General features: G+C 34.0%; 1 long non-coding RNA gene and 1 pseudogene across 3 annotated transcripts in view; one reads left to right on the top strand and one right to left on the bottom strand.

The window, feature by feature from the left end:
- The window catches only part of LOC148617989 (uncharacterized), a 16,395-nt gene extending 2,401 nt beyond the window's left edge, over nucleotides 1-13,994 (top strand). The window contains exons 2-6 of one of the 3 annotated variants that reach the window (XR_015922599.1): nucleotides 1,067-1,136; nucleotides 6,282-7,158; nucleotides 10,353-10,382; nucleotides 11,634-12,169; nucleotides 13,530-13,994. This is a non-coding gene — a long non-coding RNA (uncharacterized LOC148617989). Of the gene's footprint in view, nucleotides 1-1,066; nucleotides 1,137-6,281; nucleotides 7,159-10,352; nucleotides 12,170-13,529 lie in introns of all 3 variants that reach the window. The other 2 variants (XR_015922598.1, XR_015922600.1) reach the window with 2 other exon arrangements.
- LOC148617990 (uncharacterized) lies at nucleotides 7,327-10,286 on the bottom strand (annotated as a pseudogene).

The following is a 13,994-nucleotide window of genomic DNA, read 5'->3' as shown; positions in this document are numbered from 1 at the left end:
GACCCGTCAATGGTGAAATAACTAGTAATCATACAAACTTTGGCTAGGCTACAATTTTCAATGAAAACTAATTCTTGACATATTCTAAATAATCTTTCGTTTTTGTTTGTTTGTTTGTTTGTTATTTTATTTTATTTATTTATTTTTGCATGACCGTCTTTAATCTTTTGCTTTAAAAATAATTGCTTCGATGCAAAAGGGTTTAAGCCCACTTATCCCGGCCCCGGTTATACCCACTTATCCCTTCCCGGTCCCGGGTTATAAAACTGAAAACTTGAACAGTGTGTTGTATTATGTTTATGTCAGTTTACATCATGAGCTAAAAGAATTTTCTTCGGCGCATTAAGTAGAACTTCTGGACCGCTTGCGAATGTGAAAATATATCCACGATATTCAAGGGAAAAGATGTCAGCAAGGGTGAGGTACGTTGAAAGTTACAAACTTAAAATCTTGAAATAGACAAAGAAAATAAAAGAACTTTTACAAAAATGTTAACAAATTTTGAAACATAAACTATTGTTAAAGTGTATAAACGATGAAAAGACGAATGAATGGTAGGAGATTAAAAGAAGACAGAAAAACGAAAACGTAAACAAGCTCCAAGCTCAAACACACCTTCGCCCTGACCAGATAAAATGGCGGATAGGTCCGACTCTGATACCAAATTAAAACAGGCTTTTTATAATACCCCAGATCAAAGCAATGCATCTGTATTATCAACAGCCCATGCTACATTATATGTGCCATAACAAGGATACCCATTCACACATTTTAACCAATTATGAATGAAATGAATACCTTTACCTATTTGTTTGTAATCATCCCGATATTGTGGAAGCTAGAAAAAAAATTATTCCACAATATTATACTCGTAATCTAAATGTGAGCATTAACGTATTGTAATGTTCGTGTACATCGCAATCTTTCATATTTCATCAAAAACATTATCAAAATTCTTGCACCTAAGTAGATTGATGAAAGAATATGTATAATAATTTCTAATATATAGTAATGTACTTGCACATTTGAACCATGCAATTCTAATCCATTCGTATTATCTATATAGAAAACACCACACTGGAGTGACCGATCGAAGAGAACACAGACTATGAAAATAAAAGCCTGTTTAATCTTAGGTTTGTACATGTATACGTGTCTAATTTTAACACATAAATCTGTTCGCTTAATTTTGGAAAACGTTATTGATCACAAACTGGACCCAAAAGTAATATTTCTTACCTCCATGAAATGTTTTTGGTGTGAGTTAATTGAATTCATTGTCTGTTCTATAAAATAAAGCTAGTTTACATCAATGAATATATCTATCCCTCGAGCTGTAGTAGTTTCAATAAGGATTTTAAAATCAATTTAATCATAGAATCCTGTAATTATTTAATAATAATTTTATACCTTAGAATTACTATTACACCATGTCAGATTCTGAAAGTTAACTATGTTAGAATACAATAGAGAATGAGAATAAAATTGTATTGTTCTGATTAACGCTTACAGTACATGATTGGGAAAAGTTAAAATGAAATACATCTTTTGATTTGGATTTATAAAATTTTGAGAGTTCCTGATGAATGTAAAAACTATACTATTTTGTATCGTTAAACTGTAGAACAAAAAATAGCAGCTTCAAGATGCGTTGTCACTTGTGCTTTAAAACGACAATATAGAGATCTTAAGAGTAAATATTTGCTTTTTGACTGAATAAACAAAACAATTATTTTTTTCCACGGAAGCTTATAGTTCTGACGAGGTTGTGGTAAAAGGATAAACATATATTCCAATCAATGAAACTCATTTGAAACCCATAATACTGTCAATATAAATGTCGCACAAATACAAATCAAGTTAAAAGTACATTTTGTACACACACACAATTTTTGTTGGTCTTGAGTGTGTAATCTAACTAATCCGCAGTCATACTTACATTGTGAAAATCAGTCTTGTATGTTATGCAAGTTAATTACAAGAACCATTTTATAAGAACATGTAGTTTGAGTTATGACCCCCTCTCCCAAATAAAATTGTTGAACACGGTTTTGTTTGTTTTGTTTGTTGGGGTTTAACGTCCGAGCAGCAATATTTCAGCTATATTCAGACGATGAACATGAAATTGATGATAAAATGAACATGAAATGATGATGAAATGAAAAAGGGATGGGACACAAGGACAATGGGGTCGACAAATTTTGATTGCCACTGGAAATAGGAAGAGGTGGGTAGGGTCGGGCAATTTAGCCTCCTGTGGCGGAGCCCTATGGTTCCTACTCCGGGAGAATACCACAGTAGGGTTCTTTAACGTGCGAGGAACTTGGTATCTTTCCCAACACGGTACACCGCTATGGTTTGCGGTCAGGTTTTCCGTATTATAGCCTGACAACCCAAGCATGTAACACGCTAGGGTTACCCCATTCCACCACCTGGGGCACACATCCCAGTTGCTCTGTGGGCAGAGCGCCCTAGCCCCCGGCTAGGGTTCTGAGCACTATTTAGTCGCCTTTTACGACAAGCTTAGCGCTGCTGCAGGCCTATTCTTTTAACACCCGGACCTGCACGGGTAGTTGAACACGGAGAAGAAAAAGAGCAAATAGGGAACTATTAGTGGAAATACAGGAAATATTTCCATGTATAGGGTTTGATAGTACACTATTGTGACACTGTCTTCGTAACGTAACCGTTAGTATTCATTACTATTAATTGAAACTCAAATTTTTTAAACAGATAATTAAGTTTTTGTTAAAGATATTGACATGTCATAGTATGGTAATAAGGAAAAATTAATAAGGAAATTGAATTTATTTAACCAAGGTCTCGAGTTTTTAACATTTTTTCACTGACAATTACGTTGTATGAATATTCTTTTAAAAGGCAATGGGTCTTTTACTTGAAAAAGTCAATTTTCAAAAACGCATACTTTTTTCAGCGAAAAACAAGATCTCTATTATCTCTTACTATGAAAGCATAATGATAGGATTATTACATCTACGAATCCCCATTTTTGTTGTTGTTGTTTTTGTTTCGCGATATTGTCCAGTTACATCCGATTGAGCGTATCAGTATATATATATATATATGATAGTGATTATAGGTCAAGTTTTTGAATGACTTACCTTACGAACTAGTCTTCACTTCAATATTAGATTAAATCTGATTACCATAGTCAAAATGAGACTATACATCAATCGACTCCATACTCGACATTTTGCAAATCAGAATTGTCATATTGTATAAGATATGATCTTTAAAAATATTCCAAACAGAAAAAATGTGAACTAGACATCTATCCGTAAAGTTAATCATTGTCCTTCAATACCGAGACCATTCGTCACGGATATTGATAAGATAAATATATACAAACGGGAAAAGGATCATCCTCTTCTACACGTTAACCTTGCTTTATAGAGATTATCATGTTTGGCCATGGTTGTAATGTAAACAGTGACGGTATTCAATTCTGAAATGCTCACCATCTGAAACTAGGTGTAGTCTTTTCATAAAGTTAGTGCGAAAAATATTAATAATACATTTGAAATGTTATTGAAAATTCGGCTTGGTCTTCCATCTTTAATATGATACATACTGAATATTACATGTCCTCGGTGGCCATTCGGGTAATATACATGTAGGAGTCTCGGGTTGATACCGAATGTGATACAGATTTGGACATGTCATGTTCATTATATCGTATATATACAGGGTATGCGATATAGGTCTAGGGGTGTGATATATAGTATGCGATAAAGGTATAGAGATGTGATGCAGGGTATGCGATATAGGTCTAGGGGTGTGATATAGGGTATGCGTTATACATTGTAAGTCTAGGGTGTGATACAGGGTATGCGATATAGGTCTAGGGGTGTGATACAGGGTATGCGTTATACATTGTAAGTCTAGGGGTGTGATACAGGGTATGCGATATAGGTCTAGGGGTGTGATACAAGGGTATGCGTTATACATTGTAAGTCTAGGGGTGTGATACAGGGTATGCGATATAGGTCTAGGGGTGTGATACAGGGTATGCGTTATACATTGTAAGTCTAGGGGTGTGATACAGGGTATGCGATATAGGTCTAGGGGTGTGATACAAGGGTATGCGTTATACATTGTAAGTCTAGGGGTGTGATACAGGGTATGCGATATAGGTCTAAGGGTTTGATACACGGTATGCGAAATAGGTCTAGAGGTGTGATATAGGGTATGCGATATATGGTAAACGATATAGGGTTTAAACAAACATTTATTGTGCATATACTAAAAAGGTATATTTATACCTAAATATATGATATAATGTACATAGCCGCCGGCAGATCCTATAAAGAATTTTTTGAAATATTTTTCATGATGGAAGAAGTTCGCTATTTTTCTTCTTTCCTGTCAGCATTCTTTATGTTTTTGTTATCAGTTTGTTTTTATTTTTTGTTTGTTTGTTTTGTTTTGGTATTTTTTCATGTTTGAGCATACCTATTTGTTATCAGATTTGTAGATTTATTTAAGATTATTTCAACTCCAAAACATGTTTTTTATTATACACACTGCAATTATTTGCCTTGAACGGTTTAAAGAAATGAACCCGATTGGCCGTGCTGTCTCGTTGCCATGATGGCTGCATCTCGGTGTTGCCTCGGACTATTACAGTCTTTCTTGGGCCATTATTACAGACCTTGTAAATATAAATGGTCCATTATCAGGGGGGGGGTCAGTCAAAATATGAAGTATACAGAAAGTGTACAAGTTTATATTAGTTTGAAAGAGCCCAAGAAATGTAATTTAATGGTGTAAAAAAAATTTTTAAATCGGATAAGGGGTTCAAAAGTTATTGCAATTTCAATTTCAAAATTTTGGTCAATTTTCTTGCGAAGGCAAAAAAGTCATATTTTGGGCACTTTTGGGGCCCAAATTAGTCAAACAGGTAAAGAAATCCATACATTGTTTCTTAATCATTTGAATAAAGCCATTTCACACTTTGATTTAAGCCATTCAGGGAACTTGTATCTTAGATACAAAGAAAATTACACTTTTTTGAAATTCCCCCCCCCTCCAAAAAAAAAAAAAAACCACTTACGACTTTTTTTTAGCTATGTGTCAACAGCATCATGGATTAAAGTGCCATTTTTGGATATTCATATATGGTAATTGGAAGGTAGTAGAAATCTGATACCTTGCAGGTCTTTCAAGAGTAATCCATTAAACACAAATAAATAAACAAATATTATGTCAAAATCTCTGATTTTTTTTGTCATTGGAATCAAAAACACTTAGGCAGACCCCCCTTTTTTAAATGCGTTTTATTCTGCTTATTTCATTTTGGCTTACTAAGAATTAAAAAAAAATATCTATTTTTTTCTTTACTAAGAATTCAAAAAAAAAAATAGATACTAAGAACTCAAATATCTATTTTTTTCTGTCACTTGTTTTGTGCGGAAATAAATTTGCTTGACTTGAAAAATCATGTTTTTCAGCTCAAAAAAAATTCTGAGTTAGAAAATTTACATTTTAGGGTAAATTTTAGAGCTATTTTCAGTGGAAAAAATGGGGAAAGGTCAGACAAAAAAAGACATTTTTAATTTAAAAGCAGTTTTTAGTACATGACGTTATTGTTATTGTGATTAAATATGTAAAAACACATTTTTTTATAAAGAAATAATTAAATTATATTTAAAAATTAACAAAAAAATGTGCAAAAATAGGGGTAAATTGAACATTTTTGAAAATTTCAGATTAAAAAAAAACGCATATTTATGCTAATATTGATTAAAATATGAACATACCATATACTTATGTAATACCATTTTAAAGCTTAGAATCTAAGCTATCACAAGAAGATACTTTCATCTTATTTTGCTATAAAATGTTTAATGTGGATGAAAATCTGTTAGGCCTAAAAGTATACCTTAAATGAAGCCAGACGATAATCAAAATAAACATACATTTTTGTCGCAAAAAGTGGCAAAATAATTTCATATCAAGGGCTGGTCAATTCTAAGATTCCTAATGTAGTCTTGTAATGTTTTCTCGTTTAAAAAGGGTCTTTTACCAGTCTCAGTATTGTGTTAAAATTGCTTAAAATTTCAAAAACAAATGCATTTTTTCCAAAACAATTGAGAAATTTTTTATGAATACATTGACTTGAACCAATGCGCATCCTATCACTATGGAACTTTGAAGCCCTAGCTGTTTTTTCATGTATACTATTATTTACATTAAATGATAATAAAGAAATTATCATCGTTTGATTAAGTTTAATAAACTTTTCGAAGTTTTCATTTCAGGCCAGAAGGGTTTCTTTACCAGGATCTACTATGTCTACCAAATCTACAAAAGAGATTATGTACATAAGGACATTACACCTATTAAACATCATTTACCTTATAAATTTACTTAGAGTTAGTTTACTTTCTATTAAATCATAATCTGGTTTGCTAACAATCTGAAGAAGATGGACAACTTTATTTGATGTTGGTTGCTTACAAAGCGGTTTTCTGGATTAACCGTTATCATGAACGCTTGATGACAAAAGATGTGGCGAGGAGTTAAAAACACCAAACTTCCTTTTCCAGAATAACTATCTTCATTTCAAAACAAGAGGATAGTTTTATAAGTTTAAATTATTGTTATGTTAAATAACTTAATATGAATAATTTCGCTGCGTTCGAAACGCTTTGCTGCAACCAATCTACAAACAAAGAAATAATAATTAGTACCTGAAACTAAAAGCCCTTGGATAAAAATCTACAAGAAAAAAAGAAAATGGTTTAAGAACCTGAAATGAAGCAAAAAGAGTTAGTGCTAAAGGAAAAGAGAAAACAAGAATTAATTTTGCTGAAAATTTTTTTCTACAATGATATCCTCACATCGCCATTCTGATAGTCCTCTAATATAGGCTCCTAAAAAATGTTGCTATCTTCCTCATCGTCGTCATCATCATCCCCATCCTCGTGATCATATGCTACAGTCGACAAACCTGTATCAGCATCATGTCCTGTCACAGTTCCTGTGTACCAAAACTCCTCACCATCAGCCTCTTGAAGAAAACGGTGGTCATCTCGTCTACCTTCAATAAAAGAAGGATCCAGGGGCACAATCCTTAACTCTCAAGTCTCTAGGTCATCTAGCAATGGGAAGCTGTAAGTCTCCCTGTAAGAGACTGTAAGTATTATAAATATAATACATTATACTATATAAACAAACATAGTATGTTAAAAGTATGTTTTCTAAATAGAAAATGACCACAGCATTAGAAAAATCCAAATATACTAGTATTCCAACTTAACTGAATTTCTTTTTTTTTTTGAAAATTGATGTACTGTAGCTTCACTACTTAGTTCTCAAATCAGTCTGAATTATGGTATTACATATGCGTACAAAGTAGTACCAGTACTTCTGCACTGTAAGTATAGTATAGTTGTATTTTCAATTCATCTATTTTAAATACTGGCATTAATTTATTATGTAGTTTTCAAGTTTACAGAATTTTGATAATGTTAATTGAAATATTTGACTACACGTGTATCAATGAGTTCTATCGCTCATTTGCTATTGTACAGGTAATTAAAACAATTGATTATATTGATAAATCATTAGATTCTCTCTGTTAACTTTTGTCTTGGCTGTCTTGTCTTTGTCTCTTGATTATGAAGATTCTGTTCAAATTTCCAAACATGACCTCGTATTCAATCTTAAAAGTTTAAAATGTTTACCTTCCACTTTAATACTTGTCACTCTGGCTTTCTTTGTTGTAAATCCACTACCACGCTACGTAAAGTAGTTCTTATGAACCGGTCATATATTACATATATTATTGAATATCAAGAAAAGCAGAGGTCACTTACTCTAATTGTACAACTGGACAATGCTTCCCTTTTGGTTCATTATTTACATAAACTGTGTTTCAAAATTACGGTAGTCTGGCAGTTTTTGTTTAAAGTTTAGTTTGATATTTATTTCATTCAGAAGTTGCTATAAATGTGGTATTATATGAGTACTTTTAGTTTTTCTTCAATTAATTTTTTTAAACCATTTTATTTTTTGCTGCAGAGTTCAAATACTGGCAAGTCTCAACATTGCAGAGTAGTAAGAGAATGTGCATGTACTTTTGAATTATTGAAATACTTCATATAAAAAATATACATACTTGTTCACGTCGTGCTTCATCCAAGTCATCTAACCAGCTGGCTTTATGGTTCTGGGTGCACATGGTGATTCCTTCCATGGCGTTGGTGGTGGCTCGGGGCATTACTCTGATGAGGCTGTCCAACTGGGCAAAGATCCTCCCTGGTCCAACATTCGTCCTGGGAACTGATGCTGACTGCTCCAAAAGTTCTGCTGACCAATCAGTGGCATACCTACCTCCCTCAATATGGTCTTTCAACTGTCTGCTACAAACAACCTTAAAAGATGAAAACAGAAGTTCTAAGATCTCTCGTGTAAGATCATTTAACTGTGGGAAAGGACTTACCAGTCTATCATACACCTTATCTTTCTGTACCGTCTCCTCACCAAAGATGAACTCTCTTCCTTTCATCAAGGATGACGCATCAGTAGAAAGTCTTTTGAAGGCCTCATACAACTGCTGGTACACTGGTGTCAACTCACTCACATACCCATTCTCCTCCATGAATCTCCACATTGGCCCTGTTACCATCTTCGATACAATACCTAATGCTCTAGCCCCGGCTTGAAAAGACAATACCAAGATCAGCATTAACTGCTGCAAAGAGTTTATTATCTGTTTTATGGTCTTCTGTAAACATGAAACAAAATGTTAATTCTATTACCTTTAAAGGAAGCAAGGGGAACTTTCTTTACTTCTTCCTGGGTCTGTAAGTAGTCTCTGAACTGCACTGGTTTGCCTGATCACAACCACGATCCTGCACTGCCTTACATACCGTCCTTACCAATCGTGTTGTACCGGCTTCACCTGGCTTACTGTATCCTCCTGGTAGGGTAGGTGCTCCAACCTTCTCTCCAGCATGAACAAGACGCTCCCACAAAGAAGGAGTCTTGTTTGCCTGCTGGGACAGAACTACTAAAATGAAGGCCACAAAAGAAATAATTAATAATAACATACCTGTCTCTCTGTACTGCGCAAAGGGTGTCCCAGTTCTCAATCACATGTTGCAAGGCTCTCTCCCTCCATTCAGACAGCAAGGTCACGAACTTCTTGTTGACACTGACCTGGTCACTTACCATATTTTTTATCTTTGCTGCTACCTGTCTTACCTGGTCGTTGTCATCACCTGTCATCTCTGTTACAATACCCTTTAGTAACTTCTGGTATGCTTCAGCGTCTCCACATGCCATATCACGCAGCCCCATGCACATGGTTTTACCTGAAAGAGAAGTAGGAATTGCACCGTTATGATGTCCAAATGTAGTTGTGCCATCAGGCCCTACAGTTAAATTACCTTCTGAGGAGTGTATCTCTTCCTTCGGGTGAGTAAGAGCTACACTCCTAGTCTATGGAGGCATTATGGAGAAACACAATTAGTCATATAGTAAATAAATGCATATAGGATGTTGGCACTATATTCGTTCATGTCCAGAAGAAGTGTCTCTTTCCGTTCGATTTGTTAGGTTTCATTAGTGTCAAACATGAGGCATAATAGACTTTGACTCCTAATTCAAAATTGTATGTATCTATTTCTTATACCATTCTACATCATTTCAGATTAAAATTTTATCAGCCAAATGCTATATGTTTCCCATGATGAAAGTGACAAGAACTGCCCAATGATATTAAATGAAAGATGATAATGTTCATGTAAACTAGTACTTAATTTTATCTATACGAATTTAAACGTTGATTATCGGTCACTTAGATTTGGTATGAGCGAAAGAAATTTCGCAACTGTATTACCACCTTCATGTAAATCTAGGTATGAACGGAAATCGTCGTTAAGGGAACGCATGTTCATGCAATTTTATAGTAGACGATTCGGCACCTTATTGACTCGACCCATGCCAAATTATATTTTGTTTGTTTATGTGCACCTGTGTTCTTACAAATCTTTCTTTACATTAAAAAAAAGAACAAATTGAAGTCATTTCAATATTATACACATAGTGCCTATGACAGAGGCTCTTGTAACGGAATACCACACGAATAAAGGTAATACCAAATTTTCGAATCAGAGGGACAATAAAATAACACATAAACTGGCTAAATCTAGAATAAACCGAAAAAAATGAAAATAGCCATAATGAACCTTACTTCCTTTCAAACTGAAACTGAAGATTAAACCAGGTTGTACTATCAGTCAAACCCCCGCTTCCATAGTTAAGATTTTCGATGTGGGTTTGTGCTGTGTACACAAGTCAAAATTGGTTTGCTCTCTTTGCAGAATAGATAAAACTAAAACAGCAAAAGGCAGGTCAGTTTTTTTACTATAATATTTTATATAAAATTAATGTAACCTTCTCATACCTAAGGAATGCTATGCCTTAAAATTCCTCTAGATACAAATGTTTGTCTTTAATCAGAGGAAAAATTGAACTCATATTTGTCAAGAGGTAATGGTGAACTTAAAGTCATTGAATACGAAGTGGTGTTTGACTTATAGTTTTAACTCCGTTGTTTTATTTTTCTATATAATGTTTTCGTCATCTTCTGCTTTTCCCTAAAATGAGTCCGGGTGAGTTCTCAAAAACAGTAAGGCAGATATTTACGAAAATATGCAAACCATACTGATACTTTGTTTTACAGTAGCTGGGCAGAAGGGTCAAATAACGAAAACGTATCTTCATTGTCAGATTTGTACGAAATTTTATATTTGTGTATACTTCTGTACACGCTGAGCAATAATGTGCTCATGAGAAGTGACTTAGCCCATGTTTTGCGAAACGTAAATTTTTAATTCCTATTTACCTTTGTACAATCCAAGGACATGCAGATGTGGATTGTGGTTCACAGATGCGAAAAATGTCTCATCTAAAACACATACTTTATACGTTCATTTTGTTGTTTGGTTATGAAGAATGCAATCAACCAATCTACAATTAGCACCAATATGAACTGAGCCTCTTAGGGGACGAATACCTTGAGGAGTTTTGGGTGGAAACCAAAAACGCAGTTTTTTTTATTCTGCAATATTTCAAATTAACTGTTAAAACATACATCGACAGTTCAAATGTAAGTTATTTCGTCGGTACACATCAAATATTAATTTAGGAGTATCTGTTATGAACGCAATATTCAGTTTTTCACTTCGTACTTCGTAACTCCTTATATTATTGATTCTGAAATCAATGAAATGTGTTATTAGGAAAAATACTTGTAAATACATCATGAAATACTGGTCTAATTTATATTTTTACTTATGTTCAGTTCTTACTGACTAAAAGGTTTGCTTGAAATGCAACGTCTTACAAATGTATGTTGATAGCAATTTCGTGAAAGATACTTTTTTTTTTGCAGTTAGATGATAAACGAAAGGTTTTTGTACAGATTTGGTCGTTGAATGTAAATGTTCGCAATTATTGAATATTTGGTTATTATTGGTTTAACACTGTTTTATTATTGGATGTGTTTTGTTTTGTAACTATACCATATACACTTTTCACTGTTCTGTCAATAACGCTAGCACCATTTTCAAGATTCTTATTAATTCTAAATTTGTTCTCAGTTGGAATTCTTGACCAGTTTTAAAAGTTGATGGAGTAGTTCCACTTTTTGCCAGGGGAGACAATAGTTTGAATTCGACTAAGAGATCGTCGGCGACTGGGATACTAGCGGAATTGGGATAAAGCCACATGGAACCACCAAAATACTCCGCAGGCTGTAATCTTTACCCTCTTCCATTTCCACATCGCATGGTTAACGAAAGTATACCGCTTCGCCGCCGATTTTTTCAATTGTCAAATTTAGTATGCGCTGTTTTATTTTTCGTAAGACATGGACGTATTATGACATTAAAGCTTTTTTTCTGTAATATTCACTGAACTGCAATATTTCTATTATTATGTGGTTTTTTTTTTAATTTTGACGAGCAGGACTATTTTCTTCGAATTGACCTGACGCAGGTCAAACATTCGCAAGCACGAAGGAAATTCAATTGAGATGTTTTTGCTCATTCCTCCCTCTTGATAAGGCACTTTTATTGAAGATGTCAGGAGTATCTAATGACTTATTTTTGGACCTACAATGTACACTTTTCAAGTTGTAAGTACATGTATATTGCTAATGTCTACGATTACATGATGGGTGTATTGTAGATTTGAACGTGTTAGATACAAACATTTTTTTTCACATGTAAAGAGTTTTCAAAATATACAAATTGTACTTGTACATGTATACCTTATACATGTACAGTTCATGTGTGTTTTATTTTATACCGAGAATTTACTTAAAATACACGCAATGTGTACATGTAAAAAACGGTTTTTAACAAAATCAAATAGCAAACAAACATACAAGTAGCAAACATGAAAGAGTAATCAAGGGAACCTAGGTTCTAGCGGAAATCAAAGGAATGTAATCCAAGGACAATGATCAAACATGGAAAACAGACATACACAACAAAGAACATCAAGTAACTAAAACAACACATACAAAGTAACAAAAGTAAATGAGCAACTCAGACTGCACCAGAATAGGTGCACCGGTAGGGTAAAAGTCCACTGCTTTCTAGAAACACCCGCCGATGTGCTCATAAAAAGTCAAGTGAGGGGTGGACGAAGGAAGAAAAAAAAACCCAATGAAATGTTGATCAAATCAGTTTCCATGGTGCAGGGTGCAGATGGATACACCGTAACGATCCACGAGTTCATGATGACGACCATAAAACTTTTGTAGATGGATACAGGGTTATGTTGTTATTAAATTGAAAGTGTCAAAATACAAGGAGGTCATGTGACATATTCAAGGAGGTCATGTGACATATTCATCACATTCAGTGGTGGATTATTCCTATGTAGCCAACGAAATTTTTCGATCATAAAGGGTCCCCATTTGGACCTGCCTATGCCATTCCTGCTTTAAATTTTCCAAAATTTGTTTAATGTGTTTTTTTTGTTTACATTTTGATTGTACTAGAAATTGACCCATTCTGTAATCACCGTCATTGTGGCTGACTTGTTTTTGAATAGATTTAAGGCATGCAGGGGCGGATCTAGAAACCAGGGGTGAAAGCCCGGGTTCCTTAGAAAAGGGAGATAGGATGCCAGGACATTATTTACCATTTTTTCTGTCAATTCTACATTTACATGGCATGAAAATTTTCCAAGATAAAGGAGTGGTGCCAACCACCTGCATCCTCTAGTATCACCACCGGCATGGACTTTATATTATGCAATACATTTTTCTGTCACTCCATGCATTCTTGTGCATGTGACTGAAACTCAAACTATACTGTAAATTGTGTAAGTTTTATCCACTTAACATAGTGAATAGTTATTTCAAGAGGTTAGTAGTAAAAACAACTATCAGGTTTATGGAATGCAAAAAAAAACAGTAATTATACAATATACATGTGTGTATTAAATCCATATATAACTGATAAACAACATGGTTCTTTTTTCAGTACTTTTTCAAGATAAACCAGATACATTCATTTAGAATGCAGATCATAATTAAAAGTATGATGCAGGACTTTCATGACACAAGAAAGACACAGTCAATTCTATGTCCATGAAAATACATGGACAATGTGATGGATATCAAAGCATCCAGAAGTAGACCTTTCATATAAGATGATTTTCAGGGACGTTCATACAAAATAAGTTTTGGAGGTATACATTATTTACACAGTGATTTAAAATTTTCAAAACTGGTGATTTGTCTTCTCCAGACATTGCTAGTGCATAACAGTGGTCATATTTCTTTGCACCTTTTGCAGTTTACATTTTTATTCTGTGAACTGGAAAGTTGCACTGAAAACTACAAAATACATGTACTCTATAACTATGGTTACTGACATGTGCAGTACACTGTTAATTGAAGATTTATTCTTGAAATTGTGATATTTGTAATAAAGGAATGATTGTTA

Source organism: Perna viridis, chromosome 5, assembly GCF_037379345.1.
Source record: "Perna viridis isolate PV_CMFRI_1.1 ecotype Kerala chromosome 5, ASM3737934v1, whole genome shotgun sequence".
Classification (NCBI taxonomy): Eukaryota; Metazoa; Mollusca; class Bivalvia; order Mytilida; family Mytilidae; genus Perna; species Perna viridis.
This window is presented reverse-complemented; position numbering and strand designations above follow the sequence as displayed.